Source organism: Callithrix jacchus, chromosome 6 (genome assembly GCF_049354715.1).
Source record: "Callithrix jacchus isolate 240 chromosome 6, calJac240_pri, whole genome shotgun sequence".
NCBI lineage: Eukaryota > Metazoa > Chordata > Mammalia > Primates > Cebidae > Callithrix > Callithrix jacchus.
This window is the reverse complement of record NC_133507.1, coordinates 21,666,955-21,688,188: the sequence shown is the minus strand read 5'-3', so window position 1 is coordinate 21,688,188 and position 21,234 is coordinate 21,666,955. Positions and strand designations below refer to the sequence as shown.

General features: G+C 46.1%; 1 protein-coding gene across 12 annotated transcripts in view; it reads left to right on the top strand.

The window, feature by feature from the left end:
• Window positions 1–21,234, top strand: part of FAM174B (family with sequence similarity 174 member B) — a 66,474-nt gene that overhangs the window by 2,538 nt on the left and 42,702 nt on the right. For 2 of the 12 annotated variants that reach the window (XR_013518722.1, XR_013518721.1), the window contains exon 2: window positions 14,487–14,588. The exons of the other annotated variants lie outside the window; for them this stretch is intronic. The gene's annotated coding sequence lies outside the window, so the exon portion shown is untranslated. The remainder of the gene's footprint in view (window positions 1–14,486; window positions 14,589–21,234) is intronic. 12 annotated transcript variants of the gene reach the window in all.

Here is a 21,234-nt window from a genome sequence, read left to right as displayed (position 1 = left end):
AGAGATGGGTCTTTAGTGGCTTGGGTGCGGTGTGTTGAAAGAAGTTTGCGACTTCATAGGAGACGCCGGTTATGGACACAATCTGCACTCTTCCCAGTACGGCAGTCTTGTTAGAGTTTTCAGGTGGACAGCTGCCACTCCGGATTCTGATACAGAGGGAACATTGTAACATTTTACAGCTCCTAAGGGCCCTGATGGTTCACAGTCCCCATGTGCCTCTTTGCGGATGTGAAAGTTGCATCCCAGAGTGGAATAAGTCATTGCTAGATTCTAGAACACTGCAAGTCTGTGTGGCCAAGGCAGGGCCAGCACCCCGTCTGTGCTATTCGGTTGTCTGCACTGAGGCCTTTCCCTTCTCCCATGCTCCCCTGTAGCCTTGGTTCATCGGCTCACCAAATGCCTGCTGTGCGGGCTGGGGTCCTCTTACTCTAGCATGCAGGCACCATATCCTGGAAATTCCACCACCTGCGTCCAGGGAGACTATCTTACTTCTGCCCACACCACCTTCCCCAGTGAAGCTTCACCACCTGCTCTGTTTCTCCCTGTCTCTTCTGAATAGCAATAATAGCTCTTAAGCTGGGTTTCCTGCCTCCAGCCTTTCCCTCTCTAGTCCATCCTCCCTCTTCTGCAGGAACGCTGGTTTTAGCCTCCTTTTACCCCTCTTAGCCAATTCTCCCCCTATACACACTCCTTAATGTGTGGGCAAGGCTGACTCTTCAGACCAGGGTGCTGTCTCCCTCTTGAGCCCCCATGTTGGCTCTGCTCAGTGCACCTCCTGCTTTGCTGGAATTCCAGGGGTTCTCCAGAGGCACTGCATGGCCTGAGCACCTTGTTCCAATCTAACCCTCTGCCTGGAGTCCCCTCTGCCACTAAGACTGCAAGGTCAGCTCAGTGCTGTTTGACCTCATTGCCATTGCCTCCTCTGAGAAGTTTCTCCAGCCAGGGCCCTTCTGTGCTTCCAAAGCACACTCGATTTCTGAATTTCCTCTTCAGAGTCAAGTGTTGCTGAACTTCTTCTGAGCAGGACTAGGCATTAATCTTCTGTGTTTCCCTAATACCTAGTGTGGTTCCAGATACAAGCTGGCATTTAATAAAGATATTTTTAGCAAAAGAATGTTGAACTCAAGGATTTTACGCTGCTGATGTCTCTCAAAATGTGCTAGGCTGGCTGCATGACTGATGCTGGATACCTGTGAGGTAGGAATTTGTACAATGTGGATAGAGTAGTAAGTATGATTGCATACGAAATGGCAGTCAATAATGCAGTCATACTTACTACTAGCCTATTGTCTGTTTTCTCTGAAGGATTCACCTTATCAGACAACAGAAAGAATTTGGATCCAAGGAAATTAGAGGCAAAAAATATGTATTTTAATGAAAAAGATGTATTCTATTCATCAAGCAATTCCATTCTTAAAGTATGTACATTTTCCACTGCACCATACATTCTTTGCTTCTAATGTTAAGGATTAGAAGAGAAGCCAAGAGGCAAGTACAATGATATTCAGAGAGGTTCTGTTTGACAGGGAAAAGGTTTGAATAACCCAAGTATCCAACAGTTGGGCATCGGTTAATTAAAGTATGATAATCTTTATGGCAGAATGCTGCGCAGCTGTTAAAAATGATATCATTGAGATAATACTTGCAACATATTTTTGAGTGCGAAACAGGTCACAGAGTGACATGCATAGTATCAGCTCATTTAAATACATTATAAACATGTATATATGAATGTGCAGATAAATTTATGTGTGCATGTGCCTGTGGATGATCATCGTTTTTTTTTTTATTATTGGTTGTATGTGTCTGCATAGTTTGAATTCTTTTACAATCCGGAAGCATGTGGTTATGATTTCTCTCCCTGTGTATATGCTCAGCTCCTGGCTGCACTCTTGGATGTGTTTTTCTGAGTACCAGTGTGAGAGCATCTAGGGTGTACACCTAGGAGTGGGGTTTCTGGGTCTAGGGGGTGCTCATTCTTGATTGCCTTGAGTAGGCTCCAGTGTAGGTTTCCATCTGCAGAGCCCGAGGGTTCTCAGATTCTCACATCATATCCAACACTTAGTGTTATCTGGCTTTCTAATGCTTTCCAAATATACCAGTGGGTATAATTTGGTATTCATTGCTTTGTTTTAGGTGGAGCCACAGTTAGAAGGTCCAGCCCCATTTTCAGGTTTGAGAGGATGTGGGACTAGTTTAAGCATCAGTGGGTTGTTTTTGATTGCTTGCCCAAGGCTTTGAACTGAAGGAAAAAAACTATTTGGTCATATCTGGAGACATTTTCTACCAAAGTCGAGCCTCTGTCACTTCCAAACGTGCTCCTTAATCAATTTGATTTCCCATCTACCGAATCATATCCACCTTTTTCATGTATTTTATCATTAAGGCAAACCATTTTTAGACAGGAGGCACAATTGTAAGGAGGGAAAGCTGGTTGGAGACCGAGTGTCCTCTGGTGGGTGCTTTCACGTGGTGTGACAGTGGTCCTGCAGGCACCTGGTGTGGCAGACCCTCTGGGTCTGCTATTTGGCAGGTTTAAGGGAGCTGAAAGGGAATCAACAAAGAGGCTGTCTCTAGAAAGGAGAAAGCTGAGATTTCTCCTAAGTTTTTGACATCTGGTGATGTTGCGTGAATTCAGGATAGCACACATAAGCCAGTGACTGTGGCATCAATAACTTTTGCCCCCTGCGTTCACTCAGAACACTTTATTGTCTGAATTCTGGAAGGTATCTGACTTTACACTCTGGTGTCTCATGAACAGAGTGGGGGTAAGTCAGGAAAACTCTGCCAGCTTGAAACCACAATGTTCCTTTTATCTTGTGGGCCCTTTGCCAGTTGTGGAGGGTCTCCCACCTCCATGGCCCAGGAGCCAGTTCTTTTCTTTTTTTTGAGACGGAGTTTCGCTCTTGTTACCCAGGCTGGAGTGCAATGGCGCGATCTCGGCTCACCGCAACCTCCGCCTCCTGGGTTCAGGCAATTCTCCCACCTCAGCCTCCTGAGTAGCTGGGATTACAGGCCCGCACCACCATGCCCAGCTAATTTTTTTTGTATTTTTAGTAGAGATGGGGTTTCACCATGTTGACCAGGATGCTCTCGATCTGTTGACCTCGTGATCCACCCACCTCGGCGCCAGTTCTACCACGTCTCTGCTGGCTGCATGCCCAGCTACTTCTTATTTAAAAATCTCTGTAAAATTCACTTCTCTGAAAGGACGGTTCTTTGTGGTGCTTCCTGAGGGATTGGGAAGTTGATTTCTAAGTGGTCAGACATTGCCCAGCTGCCAGTGGAAAAGGTGCATACCGCCATGCCCTGGAGACACTGGAACCACAGATGCTTAGTTAATTTTACTGAGCCAGGTCTTTGAAAAGGAACGAAACCTTGCCTACTTACCTTGGATTTACTGAATTTTCTATGGTGTGTGTATTTCTATTTGTAATAAGAAGAGTTATTTAAAAGAGAATATAAAAGCTTAATAGCATTTAGGAAAGTTACCATTTTGAAATTTTTTGTCATTGCTTGTTATTTAATAGAATATCTATATTATTTTAATAAATTGGAGTTTTAAGTGGAGCCACAGTTAGAAGGTCCAGCCCCATTTTCAGGTTTGAGAGGATGTGGGACTTGTTTAAGTATCAGTGGGTCATTTTTGATTGCTTGCCCAAGGCTTTGAACTGAAGGAAAAAAACTAAAGAAGTGACAAGTGTTCATCTTGTATGTTTGATATTATATACCACGGTGAAGAAGTGTTCAGCAAATTGGATACAGCAAAAATCCGGATTCTTTAAACGATAGAGTAGATAGCAAGCCTTTGATTCGATTCTCCAGAACATCATGATACAGGGAGAGAACAACATTGCTTAAATGGTTCTTAACTGGGGAGGATTTTTTTCCCCTGGTGTTTTTTGGTCATATCTGGAGACATTTTAAATTGTCATCATGGGGGGTGGGGGTAGAGGTAGGAGGATTTACTACTGGCATCTAGTGCGTAGAGGCCAGGATGCTGCTAAACATCCTACGGTGTACAGAACATCACCCCCAACCCGACCCAAAGAGTTATCCAGCCCCAAACTTCAGGGGTGCCAGGGCTGAGAGATGCTGAGAATCTCAGCTTCCAGGCCTGCCGGTTGTCTGATATGGGCAGTTTATTGAACCTTTCTGGGCACCATTCTCATCATTAATTAGAGTACATGCTTCCAAGGGCTATTGGATGTTTAGAATGAGATTGTGTCAACGAAGTCCCTGGTTCCCCTTTAAGCAGCCAAGTGGCCTATTATATTGAGAAATACGATTCTGAAAACAGATGTAATTTACACCCAACCTTTAGGTCTTGCTTCTGCCCATAAAGGAGGATGCAGCCATATGGCCACGATTATCAGGCAGGAGCATCTGTTTCTGAGGCTCTTTCAAATGGAATTGCTGACTCTTTTTTTTTTTTGAGACGGAGTTTCACTCTTGTTACCCAGGTTGGAGTGCAATGGTGCGATCTCGGCTCACCGCAACCTCTGCCTCCTGGGTTCAGGCAATTCTCCTGCCTCAGCCTCCTGAGTAGGTGGGATTACAGGCACCCGCCACCACATCCGGCTAATTTTTTTGTATTTTGAGTAGAGATGAGGTTTCACCATATTGGTTAGGCTGGTCTTGAACTCCTGACCTTGTGATCCACCCAAAGTGCTGGGTTTACAGGCATGAGCCACTGCACCTGGCCTTGTTCCATTGTTATTAGAACATACGCTTTCTACAATTTCTATCTTTTAATATATATATATTTTTTTGAGACGGAGTTTCTCTCTTGTTACCCAGGCTGGAGTGTAATGGCGCGATCTCGGCTCACCGCAACTTCCGCCTCCTGGGTTCAGGCAATTCTCCTGCCTCAGCCTCCTGAGTAGCTGGGATTACAGGCACGCGCCACCATGCCCAGCTAATTTTTTGTATTTTTAGTAGAGATGGGGTTTCACCATGTTGACCAGGATGGTCTCAATCTCTTAACCTCGTGATCCACCCGCCTTGGCCTCCCCAAATGCTGGGATTACAAGCTTGAGCCACCGCGCCCGGCTGAAATTGCTGACTCTTTAGCCCAAGTGAGCCCCCTTGACTATTTAATTCCCTGATGAAGGAGGTGCCTGTGACTGCCCCCATCAACAGGCCTCTGAGGACCTGGCACCTGACATGGATTCCTTCTATCAAATTGGAAAGGGAAGAAAATCCCTCTTTAATTTAAGCCAGAGCCCTCTGACTTATATGGCGTTACCCATAGACTTTCATGCCCATGTAGGCTTTGCATATGGGTGTCTTTGCAAATGCAGGTTTTTCTTGAGACACCAGGCACATCTAGGTGTAAGCAGTGGGGGTTGGGGGATCTCCAGTGTCAGTGCATGGAGAACATCCTGTAGCGCTAGTGTTAAGAGAGGGAAGCTCTCCTGGATGTAAGCAAAGAAGGCTTCATGGATTGTGTTAGTACTTTAGTTCTGTGGCTGATGTTTTGGGCCTAATCACTTACAAAGGGCAATTCTGGGACCATGAATTTAGGATCATGTTGCTATGGTTTCATTAAAAAATAAACTATACTGACCTGGCATGGTGGGTAGCTCATGCGTGTAATCGCAGCACTTTGGGAGGGTGAGGTGGGTGGATCATGAGGTCAGGAGTTCCAGACCAGCCTGGCCAAGATGGTGAAATGCCATCTCTACTAAAAATACAAAAATTAGCTAGGCACAGTGGCAGGTGCCTGTAATCCCAGTTACTTGGGAGGCTGAGGCAGGAGAATTGCTTGAACCCTGGCGTCAGAGATTGCAGTGAGCCTAGATCGCACCACTGCACTCCAGCCTGGGCAGTAGTGTGAGACTCTGTCTCAAAACCCCCCAAAACAAAAAACAAGAACCAAAACCCCTATACTTAATCTAAGGGCAATCTGCCAGGAATCTAGACTTCCTATTTATTTTCCTGAGAGTGCAGGGAGGAGGAAACCCTTTCTCATGGGCAGGTGTGGCACAGAGGAGGGGCCATGGCAACGCCCTTGGGCAGGGATCTTCTAGAAGTGGCAGAGACCTTCTAGATACCTCCCTCTCAGGTAGTGGTTTCTTTGCATTCAGAGCTGCTTCCACCTACTTTCCCACACTCATTTTACCGATGAGAAAGCTCAGGCCTAGAGTGGGGAGGATTTCTTAAGGTCGCTGAATGAGTTTGTAGGAAAAGTCAAACTTAAGCCTAGGAGCTTGGATGGTCAGCTTGGCCCTTTCTGGGCCTCCGGGATGTGGTGGGCTGAGCTTTGGACCTGAGCCAGGTCTCCCCAACACTGGACCCAGCACCTGGGAGAAAACATGGCTGAGTAGACAGTGTTCTTCCCTGCTGTTTAATGATTACCCACTGTGAACATAGGGGTGCCATGGGGTGCATCAGAGGTCAAGGAGCATCAGCTCAATCTGGGGGATAAGATAATGCCCTTTGTTGAAAAAACCCCCAAACTCTATAAATGTTTAAAGAGGTTGTTTGTGAGCCATTATTGTAACTGGGAGAGCGTTGCGATAATGGCTTTGCAGGGCCATTTCAAAATATGTCACAGAAAAATATTTTTGGGTAAAACTTTATTTCCTTCATTGTCTGCTGTCTGTCATGTGATGCTATAAAGAATCAGGTTGGAATTTGGTGTCTTATTGCCACAAAGAGCCTGTTTTGCCAGTCTTATAATCTCTATTGTATTATTAATGCTGATAATTTGTGGCTAAACTCCTAAAGGGAGGGGTATAATGAGGCGTGTCTGACCTCCTTTCCAGTCTAGGCCTGGAATTCAGTTTTTCAGGTTTCTCTGGAGTCCTCTTGGCTAGGTCTGTTCAGCTGGTTGGGGGGCTTAGGATTTTAGTTTTGGCTTATGCCTTGAAGATTTTACTTGGCAGATAAGGAGCCATCCAGTCCCACAGGGGAGCTGTATGTTAAAAACAATCCCAGGTAAACTGAGAAAGGATGGGTGCAGTGGCAGAATGGTCTGGGAAGGGATGGTGGGGGAGGTGGATGATTGGGACTTGGCAGGGTGGGAGGAAGAAGAGAGATCCAGGACCAGATGGGTGAAGCAAGCTTTGCTGTGGGTAGGGTTTGTGAAAAATGGTCACTTGGGCATTGTGGTGATGATGACAGTACTAGCAACGAATATTTCTTAAGCATTTACTCTGCGATGGACTCTGTGATCAGCATTTTATATGTTTTCTCACTCCTATGAGTGGTACACTGTCAGTCCTATCAACAAAATGTGTCAAGCTCTGTAAAATATTTAAAGAGATTTATTCTGAGCCAAATATGAGTGGCCATTGGCCCATGACTCAGTCCTCTGGAGATCCTGAGAATGTGTGTCCAAGGTGGTTGGGGTACAGCTTAGTTTTATACATATTAGGGAGACATGAGACATCAAATACATGTAAGATGTACATTGGTTGGATCTGGAAAGGTAGGACAACCGGAAGTGGGGGAGGGCTTCCAGGTCATAGGTAAATTCAAAGATTTTCTCTTTGGCAATCGGCTGAAAGAGTTAAATTATTGTCTAAAGACTTAGAAATGTCTTGGTTAAGATAAGTGATTGTGGATACCAAAGTTTTATTATGCAGGTGAAGCCTCCGGGTAGCAGGCTTTGGAGAGAATAGATTGTAAATGTTTCCTGTTGGACTTCAAGGGTCTATCACTAATTCAGAAAGGGAGGAGGATAGCATCAGGTATGTCCGACCGCCCACCCTTCCCATCATGACCTGAATTAGTTTTTTGGGTTAGCTTTGGCACTGCCAAGATTCCCAGTTGCTGGCAATAGGAGAGGAGGGGTTCATTCAGATGGTCGGGCGGCTTAGAGTTCTAGTTTTGGTTTATCAACTGCACTTCACAGATAAGAAAACCAAGGCTCAAGTGGCGTGGTGGTGTCTTGCTCAAGGCTGAGCAGCTGGGGAAGGGGAGAAGTCTGGCTGACCCTTCCCATTGTAGTTGGATTTTGGAAGCCAATTCTAGCTGGAGGACTTGGGGATTCGTAGTGGGTGAGAGGAACAATTGGAAGGTTTGAACACAGGAATGAAGTAATCACAGGGCTGCTCTGGAAATGCTGGCTCAGATTAGATTGTACCAAGGATTTCCTGAAAATGTGTGAATAGTGACGTGGCTGGTGTGTGTGGGTAGGGGCGCAGGATGGATGGGGAGACTGGTGGAAGGTACTGGAAAGACCACTTTGGAGGGCTGGATGCCTGAGTGGATGAAGAGGAGAAAGAGGAAAGTGTCAGGCTGTCCTGAAAGGCCCGGAGAAGCGGGGCATTGTGAAGGAGGTGGCCAGGGAGGGAAGCGGATAGGTTTGGTGAGGAAGAAGAGGACTCACAGGTGAAACTTGCTCATGAAAACTCCAGCCATGCAGCTGGCCCCTGGGGCTGGGGTCGGGGAGCATTGGGAGCATCTGTTTAGGAGTGGGTGGTGAGTACTGACATTCCCACGCCTCCCCTACCCGGGGCAGGGATAAGTGATGCTGAAAGGGCCCCTTATGACGTGTGTCCCAGAGCACTGTGACCTCTGAGTTTCCAGACAGTGGTCAGGTCCCCTGGGTCCACCAAAGGGCCCCTCTGGGTCATCTTGCCGCTGCCCTTGATCCCATGGAGCTGTCCCTAGAGGCTGCCTTCTCTGCTTTAAACCTCACTTCCCACCCCTGGCATCTCATATAAAAGCAAAGCAGAACCAACCCTTTGCAAACACACCAGAGAGCTGGAGGAACAGGTCCTGGGGCATTTGCTGTTGCTGGATTTCATGTGTGCTGCTTTTGTCTTGGAAGAGTAAGAGTTGGATCTATCCCTCAGGGACTGAGAGAGGGAAAGAGAAACAGGGTGGGGAGCAGATGGAGGCACGAAACACTGTAGTGTAATGAAGAAAATCCCGAAGACTAGGCACTGAGCTCTTCCTGCTGGGTGACCATCTATCAAGTGTAAGCCCAAGGGGCGCAGTCTGTGCTGTGTGCTGGGTGCCCATCCTGGGATCAGCCAACTTGCTAACACTTGTTTAACCCCAATGAGAGGATGCGGAGGGGGAAGGGGAAGCAGCCAGGTTATATAAATAACAGTCAACACTCCTTAGTCATGGTTGAGCTATTGGTGAACAGAGATAAGGAAGGACTTGGTGGAACATGCATATCATTACATCTCCCTGGCCTCATGATTTTGAGCTGAATTACTAAATATCACTCATGCTCGGCACGTAGGATCTAATAAACCATGGTCAGGGAACCAAGTCAGAGATGGCAAACTGATGCCCCGGGGGCTGAAACATCTGGCCCACAGACATTTGCTTTGTTTTTTGATCTGCACAGTGTTTTAAACACTACGATAGTTGAGAACACTTAAAAGGAGCATTTACATAAAAATCTGGATTTCCTGCTGAGGTGCTGGCCTCTGTTTCAGGGGCAGTGGACAGGGGCTGGTGGCTGCCGCTCCACTGAGGCTGGGCAGGGTGCCGCTCTTTGTGTCTCCTTGACTTGAAGACAGAGCATTGTCCACCATTTGTCACTGTTGTTCCTTCCCTTGTTTACATGCTTCCCTTGTTTACACGCCAGTCCTGCTACACTGGTTTCCTTTGTCCACAAGGCCTTGGGGCATTTGAGTTATTGACCGTGTGTGTTGAGTCAGGGTGCTTGACTGGGTGACTGGGTGCTGGGTGTTGGAACAGAGGGGCTACAGCATGGTGGGAGGGTGTGCCCCAGGATAGGGGTGAGGCAAGGGTGCATCCAGGGTCTCCCCAGCCTCTGTGTTGTGGAGGATTCCAGCGGAGCTCTTGCTGCACTAGAGGAAAATGCTTTTGCCTCCCGTGACTGGTTTGTCTGAAGTGGACCATCTGCAGTGGAATAAAATGACATTTCTATTACACCGGCGTTTGGGTGTGAAGTGGTATCTCACTGTGGTTTTAATTTGTAATACACCGATGGCTAGTGATGTTGACCTTATTTGCATTTCCGTATCGCCCATTTGTAAATCTTCTTTTGAGAACTGTCTCTTCAGGTCTTTTGACCATTTTACATTGGGTTATTTGTCTTTTTATTACTGATGTGTCAGAGTTCTTTATGTATTCTACATACAAATACTTTGTTTGATCAGGTGTTTAGGTTTCAAGTAATTCCTCCCATTCTATGGTGTGTCTTTTCACTTTCTTTTTTTTTTGAGATGGCGTTTCACTCTTGTTACCCAGGCTGGAGTGCAATGGCGCGATCTCGGCTCACCGCTACCTCCACCTCCTGGGTTCAGGCGATCCTCCTGCCTCAGCCTCCTGAGTAGCTGGGATTACAGGCACGTGCCACCATGCCCAGCTAATTTTTGTATTTTTAGTAGAGACGGGGTTTCACCATGTTGACCAGGATGGTCTTGATCTCTTGACCTCGTGATCCACCTGTTTTGGCCTCCCAAAGTGCTGGGATTACAGGCATGAGCCACCGCGCCTGGCCCACTTTCTTGATTATATCCTTTGAAGCACAAAAGTTTAAAATTTTGATGAGTCCAATTTATCTAGTTTTTCTTTTGTTCCTTTTGCTTCTGGTGTCTTATTTAAGAAGCCGTTGTCTAATATAGTGTCACAATGATTTATGCTATTTTTTTCTATAAATTTAGCTCTTACATGTAAGTCTTACATACTTATATATAAGTTCCATTTTGAGGTAATTTTTGTATATGGTGGGAGTTAATTTTTTGACATGATTTATAGGGGTCTGACTTTATTCTTCTGCATGTGGGTATCTTTTCTATCTCTTACAGCTTGTCAAAAGTGCTCTAGAGGGAAGGTGGAGCTCAGAGGGCTGTGCCCAGGGCAGAAAGGGAGGTAGCCTGGTTAATGGGAATGTGACTTGGTGGCAGGCCGTGGTAGCGAGACCCTGGCTAGCCTGTTGATTTTCCAGGGGCCACCAACACCTGCTTCTTTATAGGGTAGGGCAGAGGCTAGGGCTGAAGAGTGGGTTCGGAGTCCTGTTCTTCATTTCTTCAAGTGTAGCTGGTTTTCTAAGGGAACCTCTGTTACTTCTTATGTCCTGAGGATGAGTTGCAGTGTGGAGCTCAGAGAGTAAAAGTGAGGCAGCCTGTGTCCTCAGAGCATCAGGGGGACTGCCTGGCTCAGGGTCGCCTGCTAGTCTTCCCATCTACACTAGCAGCAACTGTGTATTTCCTCCCCTATGGTCCATTTCATTTTCTTGATTACTTTTTCTAAATGTTAGAGTTCACACGTGCTGTTTGTTGACAAATAATGTGGTTTTGGCAGAACGCTGGTCCTTGGGCTGCCGAGCTACTTTAGTGGGCTTAGAAATGAAATAGCCGAGGTGGAGGAAAGGTTTGAGTCACTGCATTTGCGTTCTGAAGTCACCGGGAGAGCTGGGCAGAGCCACAGGGAGGTGGCCATGGGTGGGCTCTGGGAGAAGGGTCTCCTGCCAGAGGGGCAGCCTGACACAGAGTCCATTTCAAAATTTATTTTAATAATTTACTGTGAATTTTATTCATTTACTTGGTTTTAAATAGGTCATGTTCACATGGTTCAAAATCGACAAAGAATAAAAGAGGATATAGCGAAAAGAATTCTTACCCTTGAGCCACAGTTTTCTTCACTTTATGCTGTCAATTTTTGTCCAATCTTTCCAGAGAGATTTTATAAATATGGAAGCAAGTGAATGTATTATATGCGTGCAAATATATGTGTATACACGCATATTCCTTCCCTGTTTCTTATGATGGCTTTAGTGAGATGTAATTCCATATACCACGTAATTCACTCATTTAAAGTATCCAACCCAGCTGGGCATGATGGCTCACACTGTAATCCTAGCACTTTGGGGAACCAAGATAGGAGAATCGCTTGACGCCAGGAGTTTGGACCAGCCTAGTCAACATCACCGGAACCCATCTCTCTAAACACTTAAATAAAGTGTCCAACTCAGTGGTTTTTAGTATATTCACAGAGTTGTGCATCTATCATGAAAATCCATTTTAGTATATGTTCATCACTCCAAACTAAAACCATGAATCTATTAGTAGTTACTCCCTATGCATCTCCCACATTTTCTTTCTGTGCATAGATTTCCCTATTCTAGATTTTCATATACATGGGACCGTACAATGTGTAGTCTTTTGTGAATAGCTTATTTTATTTAGTATGATATTTTCAGGGTTCATCTATGTGTAGCATGCATCATTTCTTTTTATTGCCGTATAATGTTCCATCCAATGGGTATACCATCTTTCACTTACTCATTCTTCAATGGATAGATATTGTACTAGCCTGTTCTCACAGTGCTGTAAATAACTGCCTGAGACTGGGTAATTTATGAAGGAAAGAGGTTTAATTGACTCACAGTTCTGTGTAGCCGGAGAGGTCTCAGGAAACTTACTATCATGGCGGAAGGGGAAGCAAACATGTCCTCTCATAGTGGCAGGAGAGAGAAGTGCAGAGCAAAGTGAGGAAAAGCCCTTTATAAAACCATCAAATCTCCTGAGAACTCACTCACTTTCATGGAAACAGCATGGGGGAGTCTCCCCCAAAACCTCATCGCTGTCCACAAGGTCCCTCTCACAACACGTGGGGATTATGGGAACTACAGTTCAAGATGAGCTTTGGGTGGCGACACAGCCAAACCATATCAGATATTTAAGTTGTTTCCTTTTTGGGGCTATTAGGAATAATGCTGCTTTGAGCAGGTGTATGAGTTTTTGTGTGGACATATATTTTGATGGCTCTTGGGAATATACCTAGGAGTAGAATTGCTGGGTCATATGGTAATTCCATGTTTAACCTTTTGACAAACTGCCAAATGGTTTTCCAAATTCCTTTACTAGTTCACATCTTACTAGGGAAGTGTATGAGGGTTATGATTTCTTACATCCTCACGTCAACATTCGTCATTGTCTGTCTTTTTGCTTCTAGCCATCCTAGGGGTTGTGAAGTGGTATCTCATTGTGGTTTTAATTTGCAGGACACTGATGGCTAGTGATGTTGACTTTGTTTGCATTTGCATATTGCATTTGCATATTGTAAATCTTCTTTTGAGAACTGTCTACTCAGGTCTTTTGACAATTTTACATTGGGTTGTCTTTTTTTATTATTGATGTTTAAGAGTTCTTTAAATATTTTACATGCAAATACTTTGATCAGATGTACAGTTTGCAAGTGTCTCCTCCCATTCTATGGGTTGTCTTTTCACCTTCTTGATTATATCCTTTGAAGCACAAATGTTTAACATTTTGATGAGTCCAATTTATCTAGTTTTTCTTTTGTTTGCTTTTGCTTCTGGTGTCATATTTAAGAAGCCATTGTCTAATCCAGTGTCACAAAGGTTTATGCTATTTTTTTCTATAAATTTAGCTCTTACATATAAGTCTTACATCCTTATATATATTTAAGTTCCATTTTGAGGTAATTTTTGTATGTGGTGTGAGTTAATTTTTTTACATGTTTTATAGGGGTTCGACTCTATGTTTTTGCATGTGGATCTCTTTTCTCTCTATGCTTGTCATCTTATTTTATAAAATTTTGTGTGTCTGAATGATTATTCTTGTCAGTGTATAAAGTGCTCTTTATTCATTGATATGGCTGCTTAGTGTTCATTATATGAATGTATGTAACCGTATTTAATCAGTCTCCTGTTAATGGACATGTAGATGTCATTTCACACATATGGAAACATACCCGTAGGACAAATTCCTAGAAATGGAATTGCTGCTTAAGGGCTGTATCTTTTGTAATGGATGGATATCATCAAACTGCTCTCTGTGTAGGTTCACAGACGAATAATGAGAGAGTATTTCTGTACATCCTTGACAACGGTGTGTTTTCAGATGGTTCCATTTTTGCTAAATTTATAGGTGAAAAATGGAATCTCTGTGAAGGTCAAACTTACATTTCTCTTATTGCAAGTGAGATTGGGCATTTTTTCATGGTAAAGAATGCAGAGACATTGGGGTTTGTGTGTGCGTGTATATGTGTGTGTGTGAACTGCCTGTGTTATGTTCTTTACCAATTTTTCAATTAATTATTGATCTTTTTTATTGATTTATAGGGAATATATATATATATATATATATATATATATATATATATTAAGGAGGTCAAATTTAAAAAGATTTATACTGAGTTGGCCGGGCATGGTGGCTCACACCTGTAATTCCAGCACTTTGGGAGGCCAAGGTGGGTGGATCACTTGAGGTTAGGAGTGGTCCAGCTGGGATCCAAACCATATCATGCTGTATTCAATTACTGTAGCTTTACAGTGTGTTTTACCATCTGACTTCTTTATAGAATTTTCCATGCTATTCCATTCTTGCTGCTTCCCCCATCCCTGTGAATTTTGGAATCAGCTCATTCAGATCCCCAGCAGAAATTGGTCCGTATCTCATTGCATTTCACTGAACTTGTAGATTAATTAGGTGGCTTGAAATCTTTATGAGATCTAGTCAGAGGCACAGTGTGCTCTCCTTTTGTTGACACAAGCTTTTTTTGATTGCTTTTGGTCATTGCAGAAGCTGGCTGGCAACCGAAAGAACTTGCAGGGGTGCTTCTGGGTCCTAAGAATTGTCTGTTGAGAGCGGAGCCCTAGGGTTGGGCACATTTGGAGATCCAAGGTGAGTTCCTGCCCTCTTGTTGCAGGGTGAAGGGCTCTGGTTGTGGGGTATGATGACCTCGATTTGCTTCCTGGGGCAGGTCACCCAGTGCCTCCTGGCCTTGGTTTTCTTGCCTTGATAGTGGGAGCTCGCCTTGCCTCACTGGCTGCAGGCTGTGATGAGATCACAAGTGCATGGCCTGGCACTCAGGGTTGCCACCTCACAGTGCCTACTGTCGCTGTCACACCAGCACCATGGATGACGCAGGAGGGGCCTGCATGCTTGGAGCTCATGTGTAGACAGTGCCCAGCAGCAGGGATGTGCCTACAAAGAGGGACTGCGGGAGCTGCAGGGTTTGGAAGGAGAAAACCCTGCCTGCTTGGGGTGTCCTGGAATGGCTTCAGGAGAAGTAGGAAAGCTCATGGCCCGCTGGAGGAAGTAGAGCGAGAGGTGTTAGAGGCTCTCATCAGAACCCCGACCATACCTGGCAGGGAGTAGAAATGGATGAAGAAATTCAGGTTTAGGACGAGAGGCTTGCTCAGAAGCACACAGACAAGGGAATAGCAGGGCTGAGTGCTGAACCTCAGTCTCTGCACTTGGAGTCGGTGGCTCTTACAGTCACACTAGAAACTGAACTGAGTCTACAGCGTTTAGTCCTGTTTTATTTCTTTGTGGGGAGGACAAGGAAGGAAGGCCTCCCCCGCTGCGGCCTGCCAGGCTCTGGTGCCCTCCCTTGGCCTCCTCATTTGTGTAAGTGGCACATATGAGCCTCCACACAAAACCTGTGTCTGACCAGCTGGTGAATAGTCCGTTGAGTGAACAAACCCTCTGGCTTCAGGATTATATTTCAGACTGAAATAAGTTTGGACATCTCCTCTCTCTGGTTAGAAATGAGTTTTGGTTCAGATGGAAGGGTGCTTTATCTCTGGAAATTCTCTGGCCTTGCCTATTCCTGTCAAGACATATGGACGTTTACTTATTAATAAAACGGCCACTTGCCATCTCAGCCAGGTTGAGGTCTCCTGGTTCATAGTAGCCTATCTCAGGAAACAAAGATTCCTGCTGTGGAAGATGGGCCAGTGGTGTCTTTTCACTTTTTTATTTTCCCAAGTTCCTTCTTGGATGGGAGGTGCTAGCTGGGCTGTCCTTGCAGGCTGCTGTATTACTGGCCCCCAGATCACCCAGCATGCAGCTGAGGAGACAGGCTCTGGACATGGGGGCACTGGGCTGCAAACCCAAATCTGACTGCAAACCTGGGCTCTTTCTTTTTTTATCTTTGGGACAGAGTCTCACTCTGTTGCCCAGGCTGGAGTTGGCTCACTGCAACCTCCGCCTCCTGGACTTAAGTGATTCTCCTGCCTCAGCCTCCCAAGTAGCTGTGCCTACAAGTATGCGCCACCACACCTGGCTAATTTCTGTATTTTTAGTAGAGGTGGGGCTTCACCATGTTGGCCAGGCTGGTCTCAAGCCTCTGATCTCATGATCCACCTGCCTTGGCCTCCCAAAGTGCCGGGATTACAGGCATGGATCACCACACTCAGCCAAACCTGGGCTATTTCTAGAACCAGGCGTTGTCCTTGAGCTGCCTGCGTCTCTGGGTAAGATGAGGGCCCTGTCCCCAGGACTGGCCCTCTGCCCACGAAGGGACCCAGGAGACTTCAGCGCCATCACTCTGCGTAGTCTTTTCCTTTGCCTCAGGCTCGTGGCAGTTCCGGGAGGTGCAGTTGTTGGATGTTTGTCCTCATGGAAAGCCTGCTCACAGGTAGCCCTAAGCAAAAGATGTCACTCTGCTTCGTATGTATGGTTCCTTGTTTCTGTAAGGGGCAGAGTCCTGGGGTTTAAACAGGCTTGAGGATATAGGGGAATTATACTTACATGTGGAAGGCTCCCTATGAAAATTGTGGAAAAAGCCCCAAGAAGGGGTTGTGATTATGGTGGTGGTTTCCCTTTGTTTAGTGCCTTCCCTGAGACCTCGAGGCGGTTAGGGTTTGCTAGGTCATGTGTGACAGAAAACCCCTCCCCAGCTGCCTTTGGTGAAAAAGAGAGTAGCCTTGTAGTTTTTAAGGAGAGCTGGCTTGGTAGTCAATTTAGGACTTGTTTTTTCTCTCTCTCTCCTTTCTTCCCTCTACCATATTGCCTTTATTTTCTGTTTCTAGATGGTGGCATGATGGCTTATGTCATCTGGGCCTCAAGGCCACTGGCAGAGGCACCCATCTGCTGGGTTCTAGCCTTCACAGTAGAGGCTCATTGGCTTGGGTTGGTAGTTCCTTCTTCCCTCTGCCCTGCTCCCCTGCCATTGCCATGGCTTGGGGGTGGCAATGTTGGGATTGGCTCAGGCTCCAGGCTCACGTCCACGCCTAGAGCTGGGGGTGTGGCCGGGCCCATGTGGGAGGAGGCTGCACCCAGGGCACAGAGGATGCATATGCTAAAAGGAGGGAGGGAGTGGGCCTGGGCCGGCTGCAAACCAGCACACTTCCTGAGGCAGTCACAGTTTAGAAGTGTGTCCAGATTGGTTGAGCTTGGTGACTCACACCTGTAATGCCAGTACTTTGGGAGGCTGAGGCGGGTGGATCACCTGAGGTCAGGAGTTCGAGACTAGCCTGACCAACATGGAGAAATGCTGTCTCTACTAAAAACACAAAATTTAGCCAGGCATGGCGGTGCTGCATGCCTATAATCCCAGCTACTCAGGAGATGGAGGCAGGAGAATTGCTTGAACCCGAGAGGCAGAGGTTGTGGTGAGCCGAGATCGCACCACTGCACTCCAGCCTGGGCAACAAGAGTGAAACTCCATCTCAAAAAAAAAAAAAAAAATGTGTCCAGATCAGTGTGGAATAGGAATGTGTAAACTGTGCCAAGTGACATTTTTCAGAAAGTGTGATGAGGAAGGGCCAAGAGTTTTTTAGTGCTAAAGTCCAGTGGCCGTGAAGTGCGTTATGGCATGGAGTGGGGCTCTTGGGTGGGAGTGAGTGGGAGTGGCAGAGCTGGGGCCTTGCCTTTGGGCACGCCAGGGATGGCTGAAGGCCACCTGTTGGGGTGGTCTGAGCTAGAGCACCCCCTCGACCTGTCAAGGGTCATATGTGCTCCCTTTGCCCTGTGATTTTCCTGGGTTGATTCCATGGTCTATACTCTCAAGCCTCGTGCTCGCTTGTCTCAGTGGCGCATTTCGGATCATGGGTAGTTGTGTGGTACTTTCACTTGATTACCTGGGAAGGAGACCCTACTACGATTCTCCTGGTCAAACTGCCTGCTTCAAACCCTAGCTCTGCCACTAATTAGCTACATAGCTGTGGGCAAGTCAGCCTCCCTGAGCCTCAGTCTCTCAGCTGTAAGGCAGGAATACCAGCAGCACGTGTCTTTAGATATTTTGCATTTGATCACAAATGTAAATTGCTTAACTGGCACCCAGGAAAAGTTCAACTTTTAGGGACTATTTTATTATTATTTTGAGACAGTGTCTCACTCTGTCACCCCGGCTGGAGTATGGTGGTGTGATCTCAGTTCGCTGCAACCTCCGTCCCCTGAGTTCAAGTGATTCTCCTGCCTTAGCCTCCCGAGTAGCTGACTACGGGTGCATGCCACAACACCCAGCTAATTTTTGTATTTTTTGGTAGAGATGGGGTTTCACTATGTTAGCCAGGCTTGTCTCAAACTCCTGACCTCATGTGATATGCCTACTTTGGCCTCTCAAAGTGTTGGGATTACAGGTGTGAGCCATGGCATCCAGCCTATTATTTATTATTATTATTGTTACTGATTTTTTTTTTTAGAGACAAGGTCTTACTCTGTTACTCAGGCTGGAGTGCAGTGGGATGATCATGGCTCACTGAAGCCTCACTGGATCCTGGAATCAAGTGATCCTCCCACCTCAGGCTCCTGAGTAGCTGGGACCACAGGCGTGTATCACCACACCTGGCTAGGTTTTTTTTTTCTGGTTTTTGTAGAGGTGGTGGTCTCGCTATGTTGGCCAGTCTGGTTTCTAACTCCTTGCCTCAAGTGATCCCCCACCTCAGCCTCCCAGAGTGCTGGGATTATAGGTGTGAGCCACTGTGCCCAGCCTAGTAGCCTAGTGAATTATTATTTAAAAAGACATGTTAAAAAATCTACACTTAGAGAAGAGAGAGCCAGACTTTGAATATGCTTCGTTTTCCCACTTTCTCACATTCTGTCTCTCTGAGGCAGAACTGCACTGTTCTCTGAGCCCCCCGGTCTCTGCCAGGCTTGCGGATCTGAAGGTATGTGGAAAATGCTCATCGACTTTGGTCCTAAACTTCCTGGCTTCTGACTGCTGCACAGTTAGTGAAGGAAGAATTCTCCTTTTAATTTGAGAAATGTGCTGGGTGTGGCAGCTCACGCCTGTAATCCTAGCACTTTGGGAGGCTGAGGTCAGGAGTTCGAGATCAGCCTGGCAAACATGAAGAAACCCTATCTCGACTAAAAATACAAAAATTAGCTGGGTGTGGTGGCAGGTGCCTGTAATCCCAGGTGCTCCAGAGGCTGAGGCAGGGAGAATTGCTTGAACCCGGGATGCGGCGATTGCAGTGAGCCAAGATTGTGCCACTGCACTCCTGCCTGGGCTATAGAGCAAGACTTTTTCTCAAAAAAAAATAAAAATAAAAATAAATAAATAAATAAATAAAAGAAAAGAGAAAAAAAGAAATATATGAAGATTTCCCACACCCCCAATCCCACTGCCCCATCCCTGTACCCCAACTCCATTTTTACGCTGCAAGGTTTCCCACCCTCCATATGAGGAGACCCTTGTCAACACAGCAGGTGCACCTCAGCTGGGAACGTGTCTCAGTGTCTTTAAATTTCTCAAGAGTCTCAGTTTTATCCCTATTAACACACCCAGCAGTGGAAACAGCAGAAATCACTCTTCTTTTGTAAGGGGAGTTGTGTCTCAGAGAGTTGGTTGTTTGAAATATAATTTCTCCAGCTCATTATGTCAAAACTGACATTTGAAGTATGCATGAGGACTCCTTTTGTATTAGGGAAGGAGTCTAATCCTTACGGAAACAGCATCAGTAGGGTGTGTGTGTGTGTATGTGTGTATGTGGAGAGACAACGAGAGAGTAAGAGAGAGAAGAGAGAGAGAAGGAGAAAGAGAGAACCTTCTTATAAGGAATCAGCTGATGTGATTATGTAGGCTGACAGGTCCCAAGATCTTCCATCTGTAAGCTGGAGACCCATGAGGGCTGATGGTATAAGGTCCAGCCTAAATGCAGACAAGCTGACAAGCTGCAGACACACAAAGAGCTAATGTTTTAGTTTGAGTCCAAAGGCAGGAAAAACACTGATGTCTCAGTTGGACGGCAGTTAGACAGGAGGAGTTCTCCTTACTCCTTGAGAGAAGGGTCTGCCTTTTTGTTCTATTCAGGCTTTCAACTGAGTGGCTGGGAGGGCCATCTGCTGTACTCAGGGCCCACTGATTCTGCTGTGAATCTCATCCAGGTCCGTCCTTGCAGACACAGTGAGGCTGTGTGACCAAATGTCTGGGCACCCTGTGGCCCACTCAAGTCCTAGAGCACTGACCATCACACCTTTGGTATAATCTCCGGATTCTTAATTTCCTGGATCGCATGGCTGCAGAGGCTGCACTAAAGCATCATGGGTCACAGCGATCTAGTTGCTGGTGCACCTCTCCTGCTTCTCACGTGGGCTGATGTTCAAGGGCCTCATTTTAGCTCAGCAGGCTAATTTTCTTATTGTAAGACTCTATACATGAATGATAAAATTATAGAGAAGAAAAGTGATTTCATAGGTGGTGGGGATTCATTCCCGAGAGGCAGGGCTGAAGTCAGAGCCTCCAGAGCCTTCTCCCACTGTCTTCCACCAATCCTGCCCCAGGGCCAATGGCTACATGAGGCATCAAGTTCCAGTACGCAATGAGATTTGCTAATCCGATTTTGCATTTTCTGGGCTTTGCAAAAGCCAGAAAAGAGTCGCAAACATGACTATGACTCCTCAGCCTGAAGCCATCTGGGTGTGTTTTTTTTGAGGGTCCACAGGGGGCTTTCTCATGTCCTTGGGTTTGCAGCATATTTCATTTTCTGCTGCTCCAGATGCTCGTTCAGGCATGTGTCAGAAATGGATAGCCCAGCCTTGCCCCTTTGCAAAGGTCAAGCTCTCCTGCCAGACAGCCACAACTTGTCTGGACGGAGATTTAGGGCTGTCTTCCCAAGAAAGGTGTGTATGTCGGGAGTTTGACCCTGGTCTCCAAGGCTTGAGGACAGGTGGTTTTCCTTGAGGTTTTGTCTTGGATCATTTGTGGCATTCGGAGCCACTTCTGGTCTTAACTTTCCCACTTCCAGTGTTGAAATGGAGTTGGTCTGGGATTATAAGTCACCTAGGACAGACTGTGGAGATTTATTTTATTCCTTTGGAGGGAGGTGGACAGAAGAATCTATTGAGGAGAGAACGTGGAGCCTACTGTTTATAAAGTTAGCATTTAAGTCCCACACAAAGCCTGCTTCTTAAATACTGTTGTCCCAGGGCTACTGGCAAGGTGACTGGCTGTGCCCCTTTGGTTTATCCTGTTACTGCCAAGCTTGGCATTTGCACTCTTGCCTTATCCTTCATTCAGAATCCAGGTAGATTCACACGCATGTCTGTGCCTGTGCGTGTGTGCATACCTGTGATAAAAGCAGGGAAGAAAAATGCTTTG